Source organism: Thermobia domestica, chromosome 7 (assembly GCF_964235325.1).
Source record: "Thermobia domestica chromosome 7, izTheDome1.hap1.1, whole genome shotgun sequence".
Taxonomy (NCBI): domain Eukaryota; kingdom Metazoa; phylum Arthropoda; class Insecta; order Zygentoma; family Lepismatidae; genus Thermobia; species Thermobia domestica.
This window is the reverse complement of record NC_137460.1, coordinates 110,692,547-110,707,377: the sequence shown is the minus strand read 5'-3', so window position 1 is coordinate 110,707,377 and position 14,831 is coordinate 110,692,547. Positions and strand designations below refer to the sequence as shown.

Here is a 14,831-nt window from a genome sequence, read left to right as displayed (position 1 = left end):
TTCGGGGGCGAGGCTTAAGCCCGGAAGCTCCCCTAAATACGCCACTGTATATATGTAACACGTGCATTTGCGTGGAACGGCAAGATTGGATGGTCCGGCAAAATCTGTCATAAGTATATTATTTAAATTAAATATTTCTTGTTTGAAACAGACTTCATGATGATGGTAGTTAATTTACTAAGCTGACCTTCTATTTGAATACAACATTCATAAATTATGTTTAGGTTGCATTTGTTTAAGGCCACATGGACAATCCTAAAGCAAATTGTCGAATAAATCCGAGCACAAATTGCTTGATTATTGTCAAATGCAAGAATTCACAGTAGTGAATATCTGTTCCATTTATCACAGTTTTGATATGAAAGTAGTCTTGTTTTTGTCAGAAGCAAGTTCCTTATCATTGAAGATAGAAACAATTTTTTAAAAAATGTTAGAAGATGTAGAAGAAAAATCAAGAAATAAAGATAAAAGGGCTAGTTGCACTGGAATTGCAAACTGATACATTGAGATTGAAGCTCGATAGTGAATTCTATAAAAAGGATTACCATCTTTCCTCTGCAGGTATGTTTGCTTTATCTTTCACTATCATAATAGATTAACATTTAAAGAAAAAACAGACACAACGTAATTGCATTTTTAGTATTTAAACCGTTCTGAGTGCGACTGCACTTACCCTCACCTTTGTTGTTCATGCTGGAGTAGCATACTTAAAATCATGACTTCTAAGATTTGTTCTTTCTGAAGAAAGGGGGAGGCGGCAAATTATGCCATTGCACGAGGCGACAAATTGACTAGGACTTGAATATAGGATGACTCAATTTGAAGTAATGCAGGGTGTTTCATTGTAGCTTACGTATTGTAGCTTAGACTTCTAAGGAGGAGAAGGGCCAATTTATGCACTGATTTCCTTCACATTCGAATAAAATACTGTTCCATTATATTGCGAAAACTCATTTCGAGTAGTGTCATTGCTAATAGTTTTCCGTATTTGTTTAGACCCCTACTCATTTATAACAGAATCTCACTTTTCCTGTAACACCTAAGCAAGCACTTAGTAAAGTAAATGCCATTAAAATCTATATTCATAGGACAGTGGTGCAAAAGCAGTTGAGCTCTTCGGCAATCTTTAGCATTGAAAGAGAAAAAAGCCACCACATTGATATTGGAAAAGTAGCTAATGAATTCCTCCCCGAAAAAGGTCACCCGCACATTTATTTTACAGATGGTGGTTTATAGCTATACGTAAGTTTGTTGAAATTGCTCCATAGTTGTGGGGGCGAGACACTGAAGCCATCCGTAATAAGGGGGGAAGTGGCATGTAAAAGCACTCAATATGAACAATATTAATATCGAAATCGTTATGGTATTAGTTTTCGTGGTCGCAGATGAATAATGACGCTGTCGATGTTGCTTAAGTTCAAGTTAAGCCTTGGTTGGCATGGAGGTCAGAGTGGGAGGGTGACAGGCAAATAAATAAATAAAATAAAATAAAATAAAACCGAAAACATCCTTTATTTGTGTCGAATATATATTTTTCGGGATCTCTGACATAAACGGTAATATTCCAGATGTGGTATATGACCAAGGTTGGCCCCATTCGCATGCGGTTTCAGAGGAGAGAATCGGTGAAGATTTCAGAACAGTTCCTTTGACTTAAGTTTCAATACACTTAGAGTGAGGAGTGGTAATACACAAATACTGGTGTCACATCCGGACCTATCAGAGGTATGATTTCTGGGGAACTGTCGTTGCTCCAGGGAGGCATTACCCCATGATCAGTCCCTAAAATTCTTACTGCTTTACAGGAGCGTAGGCAGGAATTTATTTCAGTGATCGAAAGCATTTTTAGGGTAAAATTGTTCAGATGGTAATATATACGTATACTAAATTCGTTTGAAATCCCTCCAGGAGCCCATGTTGCCTCGTACGTTCAACTTTACTTTTTTCTGAATCAAAACTTTCTCTCTCTCTCTCTCTCTCTCTCTCTCTCTCTCTCTCTCTCTCTCTCTCTCTCTCTCTCTCTATATATATATATATATATATATATATATATATATATATATATATATAAAACAGTAACAGGATCGGTTGTAGACATTTTGTAAGTGTAAATAAACAATATTTAGTCGCCCCCGCCTAAATGATAATAAAAGAATAGAATGCTGTAATGGACAAAAATTCTTCAGATAATTGTTACAATTACAAATTTCTTCAATATATAATAATTCAGTCTTCCTGTGAGTATTAAAGGAAAATGGCGAAATTAAGCCTAATTAACTGTGTATGAATCATGACCAAAGTTCCAGTTTTAATAATTTATATATTTTTTTTATTAAATAAGCACAGGAAACAACTAAAATGTATACCTAAGATGTATTTTGACAAATACAGTTGAAACATAAAAGTCGAAACAGAATAAAATTAATGAGCTTTAAGTTTAACATTATCACAGGTTTGATTTTGACAAAGAGATATGCTCTTACACTTCATTAAAAGCATATTTAAGTAGTGTTTTCCAGTGATACAAATATGGTAGTTAGCTTAATTTCTCGTTTTTTTTTGTTACTGTAAAGTTCATGTTATAAAGACACTTTTCTGGCTTTCAATTTGGCAAAATCTCTTATTATTGCATCAATATCAATTTCATTCAGAATGTAATTTTCAATGGCCATCAAAGCTAGTCCATTTAATCGTTCTTGAGATATACTTGATTTCAAATAATTCTTTATTAATTTTAGTTAAACTAGTTCAATACACAACAAATGACAAAAGTGTGTGTCTTAATTGATACTTAATTTGTCCTCGATCCCGTGGCAGCACTTTAAAATCAGGTTCCTTCGCAAAAATTCTTTTCAGGGCCCTTTAGGCCTATAGAATAATTCAATTCTTTCACGTTTCTTTCCAACATAAACGTACGAAATCAGGCAGTAACACAATGTAAACACAAGCAAAGATGCACCCAAGATTTTTCTTTCGGGTTCGAAGATTTTTCGGAATAGCCTACAAATGCAAATAATTTTGTGTATCTGCCCCTGAAATTGTGCTAATTGAAGGATCCAGACTCTCAGACTACCTGTGCAGTGTTTCGTCCACACATATTTTTAGGGGGCCACTTTCCCCCGGGAGGAGATCAAAATAATACGTCTGTAATATAATAATAAATAAGAGTAGCAGCAGTGGCCCTCTGAATACTAAGTGTACCCCCCCGGAAGATTTTTTCTGAAAGGAACACTGCACCTATTAGGGATGCCCACGAGACAAGATGTGTAGCTGTCTCGTCTCGAAAATGTGTTGTAAAAGTGATGTCTCGACTCGAAAAATATATATTTCTCTATTGGAAGAACCGTGTCTCGACTCGAATTTTGTCTGGAAAATCCTGTCTCGATTCGTCTCGTGCGCATCCCTAGCACCTATGTCGGTGCATCCCTGAACACAAGTAACTAATAATCAAAACTCTACTTTGCATTAGAATTATTACTAATTTAAAATATCGCTCCATCTAAATTTAATAACAGAGAATGGATTAATAATTATTGTTATACTGTTATAATAAAACAAGCATCTGTATATGCTGCTGTGATTGAAAGTGAGAGTACTAAAAAAAAAAACCCTACTTGTCATCCAAATGACCTTTCATCGCTTTCGATTATATCCTTTCAAGTTCTATACTTATATGCCGCGTGAAAACTAATTGTAATCAAACATATTTTGAAATACATGAAATTTAATTCAGACCCGTAACAGAAATGACCGTATCGTCCCATTCAAATTCAACAATTAAATTACTGCAATCAGGTAAAATAACCTTACAGTTTCAAAAGAATGTCGACCTGCAAATGATTCGTTAACAGTGACTGGTATTGACAACTCCTCACCTCAACATTTGTATGATTTTGTCCAGAACGCGAAAGAAACCTTTTAGAGCCTTCGGTTGCCTCTTATCTTCTTTCATGTTTTGTAGCTTTTTTTTTCGATAAAATGCTCACTTGGTTTTATATCGTTGCTCATTATTATTACATGAAAAACAAAGTACTATTAAAAAGTGAAAGCACACATCATTATAAATTTAAAAAATAAAACAAAAACGAAATGACTTAGGATAGAAATGAAAATCTTGATGAACGACAAATGAACTAATAGATATTAAACAAAGTGAGCATTAAGCAGTGGACAGCGATTTGAGCCATTAGGAACTTAAGTTAAAATTTCCCTCAGAAATGATTTTTAAAAAATCCATTTGTACCGCCCGTCTTTTCTTAGTATTCGCTCCACTCCCTGGGCGAATGGACAAGAAAAGCCTACTTGCTTGCATGGGGGCCCGAAGAATTTTTTAGGGGGGTCATCTTCCTGGATGGTATATTACGTTTGGTATTTTTATTTGTATTAAGAAAATCGTAAGAAATTATACATATATATTATACTTGTCGTAAGCCAGGTGGGACCCGGCCCCCTCGTCCCCTTTTGGGCGCCCATGCTTGCTTCAACTTTGATAATGTGAATATCATTTACGGTGATCTTTCTCAACCCTTAACTGAGGTCATTGAACCAAAGTACTATGCGAAGAGACTGTTCAAGACAAGATGGAGGAGCACCCTTGGAGACATTTCTTTTTACTGTGATAATGCCACCCAATACTTGCGGTTGAATTCCTTTCGTTTGTTGATCCATTCGGATTTTAAAGACATATTTGGCAATGATATTCTCTAGCAAGGTGTCGGAAGGATTGTTGAGGAAGGAATGAAGAGTCTGTTATATTTGTATTTTGTGCATATGGTGGGATTGTGGAAAGAATACCACTGTCTTTAGCTCTACGGTCATAGTGCTTAATACAACATCTATTGGAAAGCTAAATTTACCTTCATTTTATCTCATATTCGTAAAATATCCCTTTTCCCTCTTTAAAAAGGTCTATCCTGTGCCGTGGAAATTTTCCTCAAACAAGCATCACTTGTGCGTATGGTATTTTCATCAATTGATGTACGAGTCCATTTCATTTGTAAAGGGCGTTTTACAGCCAACCACGCAAAGATTCGACTTTATTGTCCTTTTGATGTATTTTATCTGTATCTCAGTCTGTACAATATTTATTTGAAGCTATATGAGGAAAATTTTTCATCATAAATTTTTTTTAAATAAATATTTACATTTAAAACAAAATTCATTTTTCTAATTTGGCTCCCTGTTCACCTGGCGCCTCCTGCGAACGCGTAGTTCGCAGGCTTCAAGATCCGGCCCTGCAGTAACAATGAAATTCTGTATTACCGCCCGATTATCGTTGTTGTGAAAACATTCATCATGATATGACGTAGGGAAATGAGTTATATTAGGGTTCTAAGATCTAATATCAAAGTTGAAACATCGCAAGTAAAACAAAAACATGTAATAGCAAATAGTTTTGAAAATAATTTCAGTTTAAACTAGCTGCGACTACATTTAATTCAAAATTAAACTTCTGGAGTGCAACATATGAGCGTAGCTGAAAGAAAAAATCAATAAGAACAGTCGGGATTTGAACCTAAGATACAAGTAGGAGTTCCTTACACTAACCATTCATCTACTATATTTTGTTTACTAAAATATTTTCCATGCAGCAAAACGCCATTTCACACTGAAACATTAACAACATAAGAACAAAGATTTCAAGAAAATTTGCCAAAGCTTATGTATTAAAGGTATCCTGGTATTCGCCCAGTGGTACTGTAAAATCACTAGTCAGGATGCCTCTTATCGAAATTTGAACCGGGAGACTCTCAATTACGAAGCGTCAACACTAACCAGTAACCTTCGTTCGCACAGTAAATGTCTTCAAATTACTTTTCTATAATTATTTTTCAAAAATGTTTATTATTTTCATGAAACAAAGAGTGCATCTTCTACTTGGGTTGAGAACTATATCTTCTAACAGTCAACTAATAGTTGATGTTCATTATTTCTATCGATTTTCTACGTCTACTAAGTTATTTCAATTTTTTATAAGTTTTCCCTTCCGTTTATGACAATGATTAGAAATGAAGGCTCCTCTTCTTATACAAATCTTGATCATTGTAACATTTTTAGTCAAAATTCTGAATTATTGAAAATATTTAAATTAGTTAGAATGAAGAGGATAATACTAAGAAACATGGTTAGAAAAAAAGAAACATTGTTGTTTAACGAATTGATAAAATCAAGCTTTTTCAAAACATAAAAAAATACTGTATGGTATGGGATGATCATGGAAAAAGTAAAAATAGCCATCGAGGACACACTAACCAACTACTGTACGCGGATAAGTCTAGGTTTGTTAACTTGGTAGACGTATATGAAGAAACCACTAACAGAAAATAGCTGATAGCTTTACGCCTAATCATCTCAGCGACCTCGAAACTATGAACTCTACATTAACATCGGTTGTCGTTTTCGATCATTTTATATGTTACTCCTTTCCATTGTCCGAAGATATGCCTTACCCCTTATCCCAATGCATGAAAAGCAAATAATATTTTCGCAAACACCGCGAGGGGCAGGGAGGGAGTAACAGAACGCACACAGCTCGCTGTATGGCTTTAGGGCAAATACCTAAAGGCATAAGCAATAGGCCACTTGACCAAGAGCAATGTTGCCAAACGTAATACAATGTAAGCCCACGCGCAGCCTGTCTCTTTGCGTGACATTACCTTCGACACAAAATCACTGACCCTTCGAACAAGATAACATTGTTGCGCTCTCAGAGTCAGAGAAATGAAATGAAATCTTTAAGTTTTATGTCCCACGGTTGTGCCGGTTAGGCTAAAGGAGACGGTGATGATGAGTAATTAATGAAATGAAGAGATTGGGAGGAAATAGGAGAACCCCGAGGAAACCGACGCACACGGTGTTCGTCCGCCACAAAGTTCAATTGGCGGGGGCTGGGATCGAACCCGAGGCCCCAAGCACTAGAGGTGAAAGCTCTGCCACTGAGCCACCGCGGCCCTAAAAGAAAAGAAAAGCGCACCCAAGACAATACTTCTAGAGTTGTGGGGAAACTTGTCCAAATAGACTTTTCTTTTTTCCTTTTATCTATACAGGATTATGCGCGATCAACATTATAACTGTTACATTTTTCATTCTCTGTTGCAAGAAAATAATTGACATAAGGATAGGACCTGTACTTAAACGCAAAATTACATAAACGGTCTGGTAGTTTTAGTTAGAACGATCCGTCAAGTGGAGGTGGGGTAAGTTCTCAAACATTTAAATATACGACGTCTTATATACTGTAGGTGCACTACGCAACCAGTTACTAGAGAACAAATCCCGAAGTAGGACTGCTAACAAAACGAGACAATACGAGACTATTTACAGTATTAGTCTCCTTTCAACCGACAAATAGAAGTCTCAGTCTCGTCTCGATAGTTTCGAAATAAATTATTTGAAATTATTGCACACTAAATTCGACAGTAGATAAATAAAATACACCTCCAATAGTTCTCCCTATTGCTTCAGAATATATAATGGATGCACCATTTTCTACTAGATAAAGTATGAATTAGCAATTCATATACAACATTCAAAAATACATATGTCTGTTTCCATTAAATATACTCATTGTTTCTTAAATTATTTATTTACTAATTGAAATACCCGGCGTTGCACAGGAAGAATAGGTTTATATTTCAAAGATATATTTGAGATTAGTTTTCCCAGTAGAATACATATTTGAATCGGAATGAAATAGTATGAATCCATTTCCAGCAGGAGCAAATGAATTAACTTGCCGCTAACGAAGAATAAAAACTTGGACTTTTATGGTATCGGGAGTGTCATTATTCACTTCAGCGACCCCGAAAACTATTGAATAGACACTCATATCTTTCAATTGGGAATTTTTAGGACCTCGAAAGCTATGGATTTAACATTAATATCGTTTATTTTCGATTATTTTTACATGTCCCTGTGTCTCCCATGATAGAGCTAGAGGTGATATGGGTTTCGATTCCCGGCAGGAGTCGTGTGGTTCGGGTTCCACGTTACGTCGTAGATTCATATCTTGTATAGAGTCACAGCTGAAAGACACGCTGAACTCTATATCACCTCACCTCGTGAGATATTCTATTTTTGCATAATTTCTAAACCACTTCTCTTTCTTTGAATCTCCTCCTTCCTCTTAGGACACGCATAGGTTCAAACCGAATCTTTCTTCATGGTTGGAGGACGCAAGGCTACTGTACCATACGCGTACAACCCGATGAGTTGCGCAGTTTGAGTAGCACGCACGAATAAACCACGCTTACATTTATTATATATAATTAATAAAATCTCATATTAGGACTAACTTCGCACGCCAAACTTTTAACAATGCGACTTTTTAAATTCTGTTCATCATCTTCTTTATTATTATTATTATTATTATTATTATTATTATTATTATTGCAATAGCTATATGAAGCAATTATCTCGGCCAATTTCGTTAATACACACCATTCAGCAACCGGTAGTTGTAGAAAGCAGGCTTTTACAACAGAAATTGTTAGCTCAATCGGTAGAGCGCAGACTTATGGATTCAAGGGTTACGAGTTCGAATCTAGCCTAAGTCAAAAGATTTTTTTCTGATATAATTCGTGAGATTGAAATGTTTCTCTCTTCATCTTTATCTCGTAATTCTGAATAGAGATGTTTGGATGTGAAAGAAAAAAGTATACTAGGATAAAAGAAAAGAAAGATAAATTACATGATACCTTTTGCAATTTTTAATTATATTTTCACCTATCTAGGACGTTTCTAAAAAGTTCAGACTTCTAGACCTCCTTTTCGCTCTTACGTGTCCTTTAACTAATTTCTACAATTACTTATTGAGTCTAATTTACTTATAATTACTTATTGAGTAATTATACATATATTACAGATGTCATCTCTTTCTCTTTTCTCTACATCATGTCTTGAGATGAATATTTTGACAATAGGTTACAGACACGATTTTACAAAATAATACGATCTGCGATATCAGTGATACATATTGTGGTGTTTAACTTAACATATAAAACAATAAATAGAAAAACTGAGAATACGAATCTTTTCGTGCACTGATGCTTCAAATCTGTGTCATTACTCCCTATACCTATGTTAATTCCCTAGTCAAAATAAAAACTCTTCAAAATTAATAAAAAAATTCTCATACAACCATCCCTTCCTTGGAGTACTGCGCGGTCACATACCCGTCACTGCGATGTAAAGGCACTTATGGCGACGAGGATACATGCATTGTTTCTTCTGTCTGCCGTTAGAAAGAGCAAGTAGCAAAGATGGAGACTAGAGAGCAGAAAGCTTTTTGTGTTTTAATAAAGACTGAACCTGTACAGTGCAACCGTCTGTGTGAAGAATATTAAGGAGACGCTTGCAACTACGTCTTTATTGTTTGCAGTTGCTACAGGTCTAAAGCCTACAGACTACGGTTTACGTGCCAATTTCGCAAGTGAAATATTCCTGTATAATAATAAAGATTTTCTGGATCGTGTCATCTTCAGTGATAAATCGACTTTTCACCTAAGAGCTAATGTGAACACTCATAATGTTTGTATCTGGCCGTCAGCAAATCCTCAGGAGATGGTACAATTGAAACGAAACTCCTCTAAATTGAATGTGTTTTGTGCCATATGGCGGAAAGTTTATGGGCCTTTCTCGCCTATCGACTAGATGTGTGCCGTGTGACGAATGAATCTCACATTGAACACTTGTAGCAAAGACTGTTTGAGCTGCTCTTTTACTTGATGCATTGCTTATAATTGTACGTAAAATGTAATAAGTACTACGAAGACTTAAAACCCCAAAATTTATTTTGAAACACCCTACTTTTCTCACCAACAGTGTAGGAACTAAGATGTAAAAAGGAGAGAAAATTTTCCTTATAAAGTTATTGTTTACAACGATATTATTATTAGTCGAGACTATAACTACAACAACATGAGTTAGTAGTCAAAAAAATGTAATCAAATGTATACTCGGTGGCCCAGGTGGCCAAAGTGGCACACACAGGTTTGTCACTTGTTTAATTCGCTCCAGTGTGGACACTAATTAAGATATCGGGATATTATTCTTGCAAAATGTGGTTGGACTATAGTTTAACATATTAATTTCTTTTTCTTCTGGTGTCGAATTTCCTTCTCAAATTTCACCCCAGTCAAAAATTCGAGAATTTTCTAATTTCGAATTTCTTTTACTTTTTTTCCTCCTGTAGCTTCCTTCGTTGTGGAAAAAAGATCCTTAAGACTTGCCAGGTAGATACCTCGGATGGATATCTAACTGTTGACATCAATTGGACGGGCCTGCGCGCAGTGTTGCCAATTAGGGAAATTAAAATTCTCCTATATTTGGGCAAAAAATTAGAAACATTTGTTTATAAATCCGTACCTATACGTCCGAGTGCAATCAACTTACGCCAATCGAACATTTGTCCTTACTTAACAAACGAAAGTACAGATCGTTACAATGGGGTAATTAGGGGGCGCACGTAAAATCGTATTTAGGTTCTCGCCCTTGATTTTTCTAATTTTTCCTTACTTTTCTGTTTACCGTAATATATTTTTGGTAATTAGAAGCTTTGTTCCTTAAATATCGCCATAATACTTGTAGGATATATTAGTGGAGTACCAATGTTTAATTTGAGATAGTTTGCGTCTGTTTGGTAGCAGTGTTGCCAGCTACAGAAAATTTTAATTCAGATTTTAGGGGGAAATTTTAGAAAAATTATATGTTTTGTTTCTATTATTTCCCTCTTGTTGGCTATATCGTAACAAACGTACCAGTATCTGGAAGTCTCGTCTTTGCTCTACACAACCCACTATAGAAAGTTTCAATACGATAATTAGGGGAAGTACAGTTGAGGTTTACAGTGGACCTTGTTCTCTAATTGTTAAGATAACTGTGATTTATTTAAAGGTAGAATGAGATATTTTTTATTGACATGCTTACTTTATTAGATATCGTCACAATATTTGTAGGATATATTAGAGGGATACCAAAGCTTATTTTAAGATAGTTTGTGTGTGTCTGATAGTAGTGTTGCTAGCTACAAAAAATTTTAATTCCAGATTTTAGGGGCAAATTTTGGAAAAAATTCTCTTTTTTATTTCTATTATTTCCTTCTTGTTGGCTACATTCGAACAAATGTACCAGTGTCTAACAGCCTCATCCTTAGCCTACACAGCGCACCATAAAAAGTTTTACTAGAATAATTAGGGGAAGTACAGTTGAGGTTTATAATAAACCATGTTCTGGAAATGGTAAGAAAGTTGTGAATTTCTGAGGTAGAATGAGATTTTTTAAAAATTTCATGCTTATTTTATTATATATCGCCATGATACTTGAAGGATATATTCTTGGAGCACTACGGTTTATTTTCAGATAGTTTTCGTCTGTCTGATGGCAGCGTTTCCAGCCAAAACAATTAATTCCCGCTATTAGGTGAAAAATTCGGAAAATTTACCTTTTCCCCTCTATTATTACCCTTTTACTGACTACACTGAAACAAACGTACCACTACCTGAAAGCTTCCTCTTTGCCCTACAGAACGCACCATAAAAAGTTTCAATAGGATAATTAGAGAGTCTGTACCCCGGCATATTTGATTTTTGCTTCTGAGGCGTAAAAAGTGTCAAAATTTCATGTGTATGACAGAATTTTTTCTTTCCCTCTTTGAATGGAAGCCAGCGACTTCAGGATTTCACTGTACCTTGTCAACACACCAAAGATTTGTTTAGGTGACTTGAACCCATATAGCAGCAGTGGTGCTAGAAAAATTTTTTTTTTTGAATTTCGGTTAGGGAATTTTTTGTAAATTTTCACCCCTACATTTCTCTCAATAATTTCCCACCCGTTGACAACACTGCAATACAACTTACACCAAAAAATAGCCACATCCATTTTCTTAAAAACAAGGCCTTAACCATATCAATCGAATGAATAGTTTTTGAGCAATAAGTCACTAACTGGAAATGTAGGAAAACGCCAAAAATGACCTGGGGTCGAAAGGAATAATCACACAATTTTGCTCGTATAGGTACAAAGAAACAAACGATTTGTAAGTTACGAGGGCTTCGACTCAAGTTCTATTGATAATTTCAATAATCTGCAACATAAATCAATAAATAATAGTTGCCAGAAAAAAACAGACTTTTGAAAAAAAAACATGAAAAAGAACGATGTTTTTTATTGAAAAAAACTTCACAGAAAAAAACCCGTTTTTTTACAACACTATTGGAATTAAAACAGGAAATGCATCTAGCCCACTGGGAATCGAATCCAGGGCATCTGGTTGTTAGGTGGACACGCCTTGACCGGCTACGCCACGACAGCTGTATTAAGCATTTCACTATTGCAGTTATAAGGTCGGCCGTATATTGACTAGAGAACAGAACAGGACAGGACAGGCGAGTCGAGATTGTGAGCAATGGAACAAAATCTCACTCCGCATATTCACTCGAGAACGGGCTTATGAACATTATGACTGAGACACAGTCAATGAATGCACTCGGTTTTCTGTCTCCATATCCTCTCCTGCCTCCCTTTACCTCGGTTTCGCTGCTCTGCCTCTGATCAATGTATAGCCGGCCTAAAGTGGAGAGGAAGTTAGTGTTGGGGAAGGATGGCAACACTTTACCGTAAAAAAGAGGTGTGATTTTGCGCAGAAATTAAAGTATTATCTGTATTTATTGAGTTTGTAATTGGTGAAGAGTAAGATGTTAAGTATTTAATTTTTAATAAAAGTCACTATGAGATAACAAAAGAATAATCGAATTGCAATCTTCTTTCATTAAAAAATAAAGAAAAAAAGAGGTCTCCTCCCCGAGATCTTGCCTATCCCAGATAGCAGAAACAGCTTGCCACAAGCATGATATAAGCTTGTCGTGACAAGGATATAAGCTTGTCCCAAGCTTGTTACGACAAGTCTGTAAGCGTATATCAAGGCTGATTCAAGCGACGAAGTTGACAGGCGACAAGCATATTGTAGGCTTATACTGTAAGATTGTTTCAAGCTTGTCAGCTCAAGCTTATTGCAAACTTGTTACATAAAGCATGCTACAGGATTGTTACCTCAAGTTTATTTGAAACTTGGTACGTAATGCTTGCTCCAGGCTTGTTACCTCAAGTCTATTTCAAACTTGGTACATAATGCTTGCTACAGGCTTGTTACCTCAAGTTTATTTCAAACTTGGTACATAATGCTTGCTATAGGCTTGTTACCTCAAGTTTATTTCAAACTTAGTACATAATGCTTGCTACAGGCTTGTCACCTCAAGCTTATTTCAAGCTGTCCACTTCAAGTTTAGCACATGCTTAATATGTCTCGTTTATTGCAAGCTTCTCAGTAAAGCTTGATACAAATTTATTTCTGCAAGTGAGAAAATGATTCATCTGCTTGGCGACATGTATAATGTTTGATGTGAAGGTTAGTATAATGTTCAATGTGTAAGTTACATAAATGATTTTGTGTATTCTTTTGCCATCTGAGGTGTTTAGATATTGCCATCACTTTATTGGCATTATTTTAAATATATATAGGAGAAACCATACCATACTTACTATTAATAGTAAACATAGTAGTAAGCTATGGTTTCTGCAATATTTTTAATGCCAATAAAGTGGTGGCAATATCCAAACACCCTCAGACGGCAAAAGAACACACACCATCATTTATGTAACTTACACACTGAACATTATACTAACCTTCACATCAAACATTATACATGACGCCAAGCAGATGAATCATTTTCTCACGTGGAGAAACAAATCTGTATCAAGGTTTACACTACTGGGCCTCACATCAAACCTTATACAAAATGAAATCAATCTCATATAGACAATAATTCTGCAAAAATAAACGTAAAGGTGACGACGAAAGAACTGTTAAACCTACATAAGCAATGTTCTGAAAAAGAATAGTTGTGTTCGGTCAAAACGAAAGCAAAATAATGTATACTTTCACAATCTATATTATGCTTCTTTCCTTCGTCCATTATGCGTCTTTGCAGCACGAGATTCAGGTTTATTTCTGTTGAGTAACATTATTGAAATATCATGTTAAATTATAAATCCATGTCTCACACAACATTGGTGTTGAATATATACCCCATACTCCAGTCTATTGAGATTAGTATCTTATCTCAACATAGAAAGCAACACTTTTCCTGAGTTCCTTGGTGAATATACTATGCGACCTGGCAGATCAGCATCCAATTAGTTTACCATTAACCACAGTTTGATGTTGAAGTTGAGCGTCCCGTTTCAGCACGAAGTTTTACATGAGACACTGACCTGTAGAATCCGAACAGTAATGCGTTCAGTGTTTGTAAGGTCTTCCACTGGGAATCGACCACAACCCTAGGCGCACCAAAGACGTACACCACTAGACAAGCGTCAAGGGCTAAGCAAACTTTTAAATTATCAGATTTCAGGAAAGAAAGAAATATAAATTAAATCCTAGAACCACTGCTACACAGGGTGCGAAATACTGAGGATGGCCATTTCCACACTTCAAAATTTGAAAGAAAATTCATCCTCAATAATTTACTGGAGAGATAAGGTGACATCGACACTGTCAGGAGTATACAAACTATTTACAGTAAATCTGTGCAGTTAGTGGACAACCTAGTGGATAAGCATTATCCCTAACCTTACATATATCAATAATTTTGGATGTTCAATATATGAAATCTTCATTTCAAAACTTTCCAGTGCAATTTTTTTTTTACTTATTTATTTACTCCTATCTCTCCCCGATCATAACTGTTATGATTTCGCATCCTGCTGCTACATAATTGAAATAAATTATCCCTACATTCTACGCAATAACTGATATAAGGTTCCATGAAAACAAT

The 14,831-nt window shown here is 35.6% G+C and overlaps 1 protein-coding gene across 4 annotated transcripts in view; it reads left to right on the top strand.

Annotated features, from left to right (window-relative positions):
* LOC145690337 (heat shock cognate 71 kDa protein-like) overlaps positions 1–14,831 on the top strand; it is a 237,180-nt gene that overhangs the window by 29,199 nt on the left and 193,150 nt on the right. The window lies entirely within an intron of this gene.